The sequence below is a fragment of the Pinus tabuliformis genome, chromosome 2_2 (assembly GCF_031772625.1).
Source record: "Pinus tabuliformis cultivar Carrire ecotype Pingquan chromosome 2_2, CPIR1, whole genome shotgun sequence".
Classification (NCBI taxonomy): Eukaryota; Viridiplantae; Streptophyta; class Pinopsida; order Pinales; family Pinaceae; genus Pinus; species Pinus tabuliformis.
This window is the reverse complement of record NC_142300.1, coordinates 1306716289-1306727829: the sequence shown is the minus strand read 5'-3', so window position 1 is coordinate 1306727829 and position 11541 is coordinate 1306716289.

Sequence of the window (11541 nt, the reverse complement as noted above, 5' to 3'; positions counted from 1 at the left end):
GAAATGCATCACTAATTTAACCTGGAAAACAAATAAAAGCAAAACCTTATCTTTAATTTCAACGAATTTCAATTAATTATATAGAGATGACTCTCCTGTACAATTAAATCCAATCAGACATTGAATTATCGAATTATCTACATTACTGAAAATCAATCTCAAAAATTTCATGCTTATGAAAAGAAATACAGAGCAAAAAGGTTGAGTGTAGGTTTTTTTTTAAGAACCCATTTTTACTTCTTTCACGAGAATATTGTTGTCTTCTTTCAAGTAAGACCATTACCTGGACCAATTGAATAAAATCAGGCCGATTATGGTAAACTCTGATTCAACTGATTTTGATTTTACTAAGGCGTATGATGGGTGCATGATCTGGCCAATTAAGTTATGTATGTGTGTCTTTATTTTATATAACTCTTCAAACAGTGGATAATTTTGTTAAAAAATTCAGGAATAACAATGTGTAATGTATTCAAATTAAATTATATATTATTACAGAAATCTCTAACAATATAACAAATTATAAAAATCTTCCATCTCAGTTTTTGTTGTTGTAACTTCCACTCCGCAAGTGTATCCAGCAAGATAACAACCGATCAAATCGTCGAACGAGCATGAACTGGAGTTTAGCAAATCTCCAAAATTGAGAAACTCAGGGTTTATATGGATTTGTTGATCCATGGTGTCCATTGATCCGTAGTCGAGAGCTACAAGGCCGGTAAATGGCGTCTGGATGAGGACCGTGCTGCATTCCTCTGCAGGAACGCTGCAATGCACCTGTTTTGTTAAATCCTCGTGTAATTCTAAACTAAATCCAGAAAGGCTAGCAGTTCCGTCTGCAGCAGCAGGGTATTGACATGCGAATTCTAAAAAGAAGAAAGTGTGCTGGTGACGGTCGAATTTTCGTCGTTGCTAGCAGCGGCAGGGGAAAGGGAAGAGGATTTCACCGGGTTAGGGTTCCACCGCCGACGGGTATGCCTCTTGAAAAACTACCAAAAATTGTATGCTAGCGCATTTGATCTAAATATCATTAAGTACGTTGTGGAATAGGATTCATAGTTCAATTCATGCTTTCAGATTTTCGTGACTCCAGTATTGTCGCAACCCTTACGCACCAATATCGACTGTTTCAAACACATTGCAGAAACCGACTTATTAGACGCCAAGGATTCCAACAAGATCGGTGTAACAAGTGATGACCAGTGATTACAAAGCGATTGTACTAAAACAAATTCAGTCAACCATTGTTTCAAATTCAAACTATCACTCACAGATTCAATTTTCCTCAAGAATGGAAACACGTGTTTGATTTGGTCGTTAGCAGGTGGTGTTTGCCAACTAGTAAATCACATACCTAATCTTCAATGATATCATGCCCCTTTTAAACATGCATCTCGCAACAACATAGATCCCATGAGCCAGTGGGTGTGACTAAGTGATTAGTATGTAACATTGGCTCCTAGTGATCATAAATTCAGTCGAAAGTCACCAAAATTCCTTAGCATGATGTTTTACAGACACCATTGTGTGCTTGTAACTCACTAACATTCTCAATGTGGATTAATGAAGATATGTTTTAATGAAGAAAATGTCTTAATGGAGCGACGATTCAAACTGAACCTTAGATTAGGAGTTTGTTCCTGTTTTCTAGGGTGTTGTTTTAACTTCTCTAAATTTGTAAGTGAGTGTATGTTCTACAAAGGCAGTCTTACAGGTGGTGTTCCACACCTGTGAGCTGCTCAGGTTCTTTAATAAAGTTGATTCTGATATTTTTGACATGGTATCAGAGCTTCATGGCTGAGGATGGCCTGTAACCCTAAGTGGAGGCAAAAATCTGACCGACGCAGTTGGAGGGCACTTAGCGCGTTTTTAAGGGCGATAGACGCGCCGATTCAGTTCTGGCCTTACGCTTTTTTTGTTCTCAAGAACGGCGTGAGTGGACCGTTTTTGAATCGCGCTAACCGTGTGAATCACCTGCTGCATGAGGTGATCTTAGCATCGGTGGCCGTGGTTGAGGCCATAGGAAGTCGAGATTGTCATGGTGCAAATCCAATCAACAAATTGAATGGATCGCTGACGATTTTTTTGGATCGTCGTTGAGACTGTCGTGGAAACCGCAGGAGGTCAAGTCTCATGCCACTACCCTGGTGGAGTCTTTCAACCGCATGAAGGGGAGGTGCGTCGCCACCACCCATTTTATTTTTAACAATACTCACACGGTGTGGACTATGCCTACTTTCTATACTTAGTTTATTTTTCAAAGTTTCTAAGTATATATTCACATACACAACAGAAACATTCAATTATTCATCTTCATCGTTATTACCATTTACATATATGAACAACAGATAATAACAATATTTTACAAAGTATACAATTTTACAGTCTTTGCAGAAAACCCCAAGTTTCCTTGGTACAATTTCTATCGCAACCATGCAACCCGGCTTGCACCATCAGTCCACCCGAGCCATTTTTCGGAGTGCCCACCAGTTCTACTCTTCATTGCAACTTGTTCACCGTCGCACCATCTCATTACACCATTCACCATTCAGCAAGTCGTTCATCATTTCGTCGAACACCCTCACTCGCTCTCAGCTCGTTCAACCAAATGCCCTCGACTCCTTCATCTAGATGCCCTCACGTGCTCTCGCTCGTTCAGCTGAATGACTCCGCTCATTCAGGCAGATGCCCTTGCACGCCCTCGCCTGTTCAGCCGAATGACTTTTCTCATTCAGGTGAACGCCCTTGCCCGTTTAGCCGAATGACTTCGCTCGTCCAGGCGGATGCCCTTGCCCTTTCTGCCGAACGACTTCACCCAACCTGTGGTTCGGCATTGCCTGCGGCCACCCGAACGCTGCTCCACCATTATGCATCTCCATGCTTCGGCCCAAGAGTCCATCTGAACTTTGCCAAGTTTCAAACCTCCCAAGATAGCTCGCCCTCTTAGCGCGCATGAACACTTGGAAGAATCACTTGATGTTTTATCCCACCATCTGACCACTTTACTTATATGGCGGTTGGCCCATCGGTTGGGGCTTCGGCCCACCAAGCCGACCCACCGTTTCGTCCATCTCACTCCTCTGTCACATTGACCCATGGTGTGGGCGCCCATACGTGGGACCGCCCATCATATAAGTTCACTAACGTTTCCAACACTTAGTCACTTTTCACAATGACTTTCGCGTCGAACGTTTGCTTATCTCCTCCATTCGGCCTACTCGTCACACCATGCGGGCCCGCCCAACTCGTTGGTCACCTCCCAGCTCATCACGCGCCCATCATGCGCCCTTTGCTGACTCGTGGGCTTGACATTCTCCCCCACTCTAAATGGTTGTCATCCTCGACAACACCGTCATACGACATCACAAGTGTCACTATCTCCAACATCAAAATTCCCATGCTGTCTGCCTCTACTCTGCCATCACATAAACCATAAAAGGCTTATGTCTCCATGAATCATAAATTCTCTTCAATCCACGATCATTAACCACATTCGTCGCAACCCCACATGTTGCCCCCACATACTCACTGCAACATATCATGTCAACTCCATCATGTATCGTCATCGTGTGAATTGCTGCCATGATACTCTAGCACAATGCTAACAGATCTCAATACATTGCCGACCTCCATGATTCGAACTAGTTGGGTGACCATTCCAACTGTCATGCTCAAACCATAAGAATGCACATCCTCATGCCATCATCAGTCGTTTCTCTCAGCCTCCTGTCACAACATCAACTCGATCAAGAATCCATCTCCATCTCCATCAAAATGTAAGCCATGTCCAGGTCCATGAATTAATCTCCATCTCATCCGCAAAATGTTTTCCTTGATGTTGGTGCCAATGCGCTGCAAATCAGTCGCATCTATTCCAACATCATCATACATATGTGTAAAGTTCATCTCCTCAAAATGAAGAGATCCTCTCATCAAATTGACTCTCGATGTGTCACATCTAGGTCCATGAAGCAACCTCCATCATATATGTAATGTGCCATCCCTTAAGTCTACCAAAGAAACAAGTATACACCTATCTCATCATCCATGCACTGCCCATGATCATAGACCAATTAGCTCCCATGTGTCAAAATTGGTTAAGTCTCGACTCAACCCATGTCCAAGTGTTGCCACCAAGGCATCATCATTGTTGCAACTCCATTACTTCAAAGTGTCTCATATCGATCCTCCACATCAAGTCACTCTCTCAAGCACACCCATAAGTGTACTCAAAAGTATGCACCCCATATTGCATCAAAGTCCCTGACCTCGGCTCTTTAATGCATCAGATCCTCCGAGTCCACCATAATATGAAGTCCCCAAAAGTCACAACCTCATGTCATCATGAGCTCCATGAGTCATCTCCAACCAACATCCTATCAAGCATATATGTCTCAGCCCTAAAGGTCTTTGCAAGATGCCTCAGCTCTCCATGTAGTAGGAATGCTCCATAGTCTGCTCACGAATCCTGATCTGAAAATGAGATCTCAGATTAATATTAAGGTATTATAGACTCATGTGGAGGATTTGCCTATATTACTTAGTGCAACGGATCGAAAATATTGCGAATAATATAGACAATGAGCAGTTAGAGAAACATAATAGACACACACAGATAACACAACAAATAATCAAGGAGTTCACCCAAAACTCTTGGGCTACATCTCCTGGTCCAGCATTTAGTGGTGACCTCTCTGTTATGTCTTCCAGAGTAGAGTTTTTACAAATGTGAGCTCAAATTGAGTCTCAACACAACAAGAACAAACAACAGGGTTTTGCTTGAATCCCTCAAGTCTCTCTGAGTACACAAACTCTCCCTCTTGCTCTCTGTCTTTGTTTTCTCTCTGTCTCAGCACTGCTTTCCCCTGTCTCTGTCATTTAGTGGCTTTTAAGCCAACCGGCGCTTGTCTGTTTGTTTTCCCTTTCGAGCTCTCTAGCATCCGGCCTCTGTACGTTAAATCCCCTTTGAGCGTTAAATAGTCATTGTGAAACGCCTTTAATGTTTGAAACGAAAAGGACCATTGGTGTAGTTGAAATCCTCGGGAACATGTTTCTCTGTTTACATAGATAAATACACTAAAAACACTAAAAAACCCACAAAAATATTTCTATTGGACTTAAAAAATCATCGAATCCGCCCTATAATCCTTTCAGCTCTACCTTTGGTTGCTATCGCAAGCCCACCATTGATCTGGGTGATCTCTGATCCAATGGTTGATATTCATTTCAGGTGGCTTTTGCGCACAGAGATTACCTGCCTGAAAAGGCTATTTTCTCTCTCCGGCGCCAAGCCACGTGTCGGCCAGTGTATGGGATCGGGTGGAGCCCGTCCAATACCACTTACTACCTGAGGCCCACCCAAAATCCCACTTTCCACAGAACTCAAATAATATAGCGCTGCATTTATAAACCTTTTGGGTCCGGTTTTATTGCTTTGGGCGCATTTCCTTTGTATTTCGATTTTATAACGAAAATGCGAAAATACATAGAAAAATCCTTTTTACCGAAACTCAAAATATATTAGTTTGCATCCATAAAACCCGTCGGGTCTGGCTATCACAAGTCGCATATTGTATCGGCCTTGCTCCTTTGTATCATTGCGATGTGATATATCGCAATCGCATATCGCATGGTCTTCGGGCCTCTGGTAAGTCTTCCCTTGTGTTTTAGCGATGCGATATTGCGATTTGATCTGGGCTATTGATTTGTGTGCTTGATCAATGGTCCTCGTTAAATCGTGCTAATCACTATCACGATTTCCATAGGGATGCCTCTGACGTACTTCGCTGGTCTTCGCCGATTGTGATATGCCGAGTTGATCTGGACCGTCGGATCGATCCGATCTGACGACTCCTGTGCATCCTGTTTGAACCTTTGCTTTACTTTGTTTTGCATCATTTCTTAATGTTTTTCTCATGCAATAGTGTTTCTGATAGTTGTGTATATGAATACGTAGAGAGTTTTAGGATCCATTTTGGATCATGCCTTCCCACTGAAAAGCTTTTGGACCACCAAAAGTTGGTTTTTAAGCATCGATCAAGTGAGGATAAACTTCCTCACTTATCCAATCTTTATCCATCGTGCACTGCTTGGTTTTGAACCTTTGAGTCCGATTCTTAGGTACTCAACATCCCCTCTGTGTAGTTCTCACCTTCCTGTCCAGAACTGTGTCTTTCTGCAACTCATTGAGATATTCAGGCAAAATATCATCAATAGAAGGCAACTGACTTTGCTCTTCAGGATCTTCAATCAATGGAGGTTCATACAGTCTTAAGTTCTCTGCATTAACGACTGAATAGATATGGATATAAGCTGGCAAATCAAGGCGAAAAGCATTTTCACCAATTTTCTCAAGTATCTTGAAAGGCCCATACCTTATTGGTTTCAGCTTCTTGCCTTCACCTTGCATTCTATCTTTTCTAATGTACAGCCATACTTGATCACCAGCTTGGAAGCTATGATCAATTCGATGCTTGTCATGCCTTGCCTTGTACTTGGCCTGGCTTCTTTCCAGTTGTTCCTGCATTGCCTGGTGAATTTCTTGGATCTATTTAATGAACTTGGTTGCTTTGTCCACATCACTATGTCCATCAACTGCTATGTCTTTACTAAAGACAAAATCCAAGGGAGAATTTGGTATGAAACCAAAACAAGTCTCAAAAAGAGATCTATGAGTAGAAGAGTGCTTGACACGATTGTAAGCATGTTGCACATAACACAAATGTTCATCCCAAATGTTCATCCCAAATCTTGGGATGCTTGTTGCAATAGCCTCTAAGCAACTGGATCATTGTCCTGTTGACCACCTCTATTTGACCATTTGTTTATGGATGGAATGTTGTGCTCTTCTTCAATCTCGTGTCCATCAACTCCCATAGATTGACCAAAAATTCTCAACAAATCGGGAATCTCGATAAAGATATAATAGAAGTGGGTAACCTAAAATGAACCCATATATGTTGAAAGAACAACTTTGCTATTTGTTCAGCTGTGACTTGCTTGTTACAAGGTATCAAGATACACATTTTGTTGAACCTATCCACAACAATATACAAATAGTCATGACCTTTTCTAGATTTTGGCAACCCCCCAACAAAGTCCATGGAAACACTTTCCCAAGGATGAGAAGGAACTGGAAGTGGAGAGTACAAGCCTAATTTTCTATTACTGGGCTTGCTTGTAGCGCACAGAGTACACCTTTTAATATATCTAGAAATTGTTTCATGCATTCTTGGCCAATAATAGAACCTTTGTAGCTGTGCAACTGTTTTACTTACACCAAAGTGACCTGATATAAGAGAAGTATGTGCTTCTCGGATTATGTTAACTCTTTCAGTTTGTGGAATGCATAACTTTCCCAAATGATACAAGAGTTGGTCCTTAACATAATAATCCAATTATTCTACTTGTTTGCCATGACTTAAAGTTGCATATACATCTTTAAAATCTACATCTTGAGCATATTGTTCAATGTAGCTTTCATGCATTACTGAGTTATGCTTAAGTATAGTAGATGCATTTATGATTGGTCTTGATAGCATATCTGCAACTTTATTGTGTATGCCTTTCTTATATCTGATGACAAGATGAAATTGTTGTAGGAAACCCATCCACCTATAATGTCTTGATTGTTGCAATTTAGTTTGTGAGTGCAAATATTGAAGTGGTTGATGATCTGTATGTATGATTGTTTCTTTGCCCATTAGGTAATGTTTCCACTTTTTCACACTCTGCACTAATGCATACAATTCTTTGTCATACGTGGGATAATTAACTACTGCAGAATTAAATGTCTTAGAATGATAGCTTATGGGTTTACCGTGTTGCATCAACACTACTCACATGGCATAGTCATTGACATTTGTTTCAATCTCAAATGGTCGTTGAAGATCTGGCAGTGCTGGCACTTGTGCTGTACTAATTTTTTCTTTTAAGGTGTCGAATGCTTTCTGCTATTTGCCTCCCCACTGAAACACCTTGTTCAATCATGTTAAAGCATATAAAGGAGCTGCAATCAAGGAAAAGTTAGCAATAAACTTTCTCCAATATTGTGCTACTCCTAGGAAACTCCTAACTTCTATAGCAGATTTGGGTTTAGGCCAGTTCACAATGACTTCAACCTTAGAGGGATCTATCTTCAATTCACCACCCCCTACAATATGACCCAAATAATTTAAATATGTTTTGCCAAATTCACATTTTGACAACTTCACATAGAGATTTTCTCTTTTCAAAACATCTAAATTCTTTTTTAGATGCTTCAAATGTTCTTCCCATGTTTTACTGAAAACAAGAATGTCATCTAAATATACAATTACAAAATCATCAATAAAAGGTCTGAGTACATCATTCATAACTCTCATGAAAGTGGCAGGAGCATTAGTTAAGCCAAAAGGCATAACCAGCCATTCATACAGCCCTTGCTTTGTCTTGAAAGTAGTCTTCCATGCATCTTGTTCTGCAACTCTAACCTGATGATAGCCACTATGCAAGTCTAACTTGGAAAAGTAAACTGCTTCTTTCAACTGATCTAATAGATCATCAATGCGAGGAAGAGGATAACGATTCTTGATCGTTATTTTATTCAGTGCTCTATAATCAATGCACATCCTCCACGAACCATCTTTCTTTCTCACCAGTACGATTGGAGATCCACATGGTGATGTGCTTGGTCTTATGATTCCTTTATCGAGCAGCTCCTGTACCTACTTCTTGATCTCTGCATTCTCTAAAGCAGATAACTTGTACATTCCGATGTTAGGTAATGGATCATCTTGCTGCAAATGAATATCATGTACTATTTCCCTTTTGGGTTGTAGACCTTTAGGTTCTTGAAATAGGATATCATATTATGAAACAACTTTAACTAAATCAGCTTTCTGTTTAGCATCACAACCTTCAAATACATTAGTTTTATCAAGTTATTTTCCTTTACAACCATTAGTAAAAAATGCTTGCATGAATTTACAATTCTTTTCATATACCCTGAGTTTATGAGAGAATAGTTGTTTTTGAGTTTATGAGCTCTTACAATATATTCTATTCCATATTTAGTGAGTTGATACTTATTTTCAGCTCTATAGAAAATGGCTTTTCTATCATACAAGTAAGGACTTACTAAAACAATACCACATATATTCAAGGGAACTATATCTAACTCAACCTCATTTACAAATGTTGACCCAATAACAAACCTAAGTTTACATTGTCTTGTCACTTGTAGCTTTGATTTATCACATACCCAACCTAATGGATATGGCTTCTTGTGAGGTGTTGTCAGTAATCCCAAATTCTTTACAATTGTTTCAGAAATCAAGTTTACTTGTGATCCACTATCAAATAAAGTATCAATATTTTGGCGTTTGGAAATAACTCTAATATGAAAAAGCTCATGTCTTTTCCTCTCATTATCTTCATTATCAATAGATTGTGCAGAATTACTTGTAGATGCTTCAGAATTTTTACCTTTTATACCTATGGCTATGACTATTGTTTCATCACTTGAGTCTGACCCCAAGTCTTTCTGAATAGCAGTAGCAGTCTTCTTCTTCTTACCACCGAACTTCTTAGGTTTCAGCTCCAGATGCAAAGTCTAATAGTGTGCATCATCGTGTCCATCCTTCTTGTAATAAGTGCATGAAGGTTTATCCTCTTGTACAAAATTTGTCTTCCTCTCCTTCCATTTCATCTTCTTCTTTTCCTTGTTCTTGCTTGCAGAGGGTTTTGATGATCCCCCAACCTTTGGGTTCACATTCTTGCCGCTAGCTTCTAGATGTGTAGCATGAACTAATATATCATCTAGGTTAGTGGGATTAAACATGAGAATGGTGTGCTTCAAATAGCTACGTCTCCTAGTCCAGCTTTCAATGGTGACCTCTCTATTATGTCTTCCAGAGCAGATTTTTTACAAATTTGAGCTCAAATTGAGTCTTAACACAACAGGAACAAATAATAGGGTTTTGCTTGAATCCCTCAAGTCTCTCTGAGTACATAGACTCTCCCTCTCTCTCTTTGTCTTTGTTTTCTCTCTGTCTCAACACTGCTTTCCCCTGTCTCTGTCATTTAGTGGCTTTTAAGCCAATCAGTGCTTGTCTGTTCGTTTTCCTTTTCAAGCTCTCTGGCTCCCGGCCTCTGTCCACTCAAATCCCCTCTAAGCGTTAAACAATCATTGTGAAACACCTTCAGGTATGGTGGCCACCTATTTTGAAACGAAAAGGACCATTGGCGCGGTTGAAATCCTCGGGAACACATTTCTTTGTTTACACAGAGAAATACACTAAAAACACTAAGAAACCCAAAAAAATCTTTCTATCGGACTTCAAAAATCATCGAATCCACCCTATAATCCTTTCGGATCAACCTTGGTTGCTATCGCAAGCCCACCATTGATATGGGTGATCTTTGATCCAATGGTTGATATTCATTTCAGGCGGTTTATGTGCACGGAGATTACCCGCCTGAAAAGGTGGTTTTCTCTCTGCGGCGCCAAGCCAAATGTTGGCTAGTGTATGGGATCGGGCGAAGCCCATCCAATACCACTTACCGCCTGAGGCCTGCCCGAAATCCCGCTTTCCACGAAACTCAAATAATATAGTGCTACATTTATAAACCTTTCGGGTTTGGTTTTATCGCTTTGGGCACGTTTCCTTTGTATTTCGGTTTTATAACGAAAATGCGAAAATACATAGAAAAATCCTTTTTACTGGAACTCAAAATATATTAGTTTGCATCCATAAAACCCATCGGGTTCGGTTATCACAAGTCGCGTATTGTATCAGCCCCGCTCCTTTGTATCTCTAAGATGCGATATATTGCAATCACATATCACATGGTCTTCAGGCCTCCGGTAAGTCTTCCCTTGTGTTTTAGTGATGCGATATTGCGATTTGATCTGGGCCGTTGATCTGCGCGCTTGATCAACAATCCTCGTTAAATTGCGCTGATCGCTATCTCAATTTTCGTAGGTATGCCTTTGATGTACTTCGTTGGTCTTCGTCGATTGTGATATGCTGATTTGATTTGAACCGTCGGATTGGATCCTGTGCATCCTATTTGAACCTTCCTTTTACTCTGTTTTACGCCATTTCTTAGTGTTTTTTCTCATGTGATAGTGTTTCCGATAGTTGTGTTTATGAAGACTTAGAGGGTTTTAGGATCCATTTTGGATAAAATCCAACCAAGTCCATGGCCTTGTTGTACCTAAGTGCACAACATCCCCATCAGCTCATAAGTAAAAGTTTCCATGTCACATCATCAAATCCACCTGCACAACATCCCAGCCTTAGCACTCCTCATTGGATGCCCATAAGTGACACCTCTGCAAGTGATCCTGCATAATGTCCCTACATAATACCGTTAAGCTCCATCTCTCCAACCTGATGTCCATGACTCAAGTTTCCCATGTTGTCCAACTAAGTAGACCCATCACAACATCGGTCATCCTCATCCAAGTCTGCAATCCGGTCTAGTGCCCATAGTCACCCAAACCATATATCATCATCAAGTCATATGAGTCTCTTCCACCATGGCTCCCCCACTAAA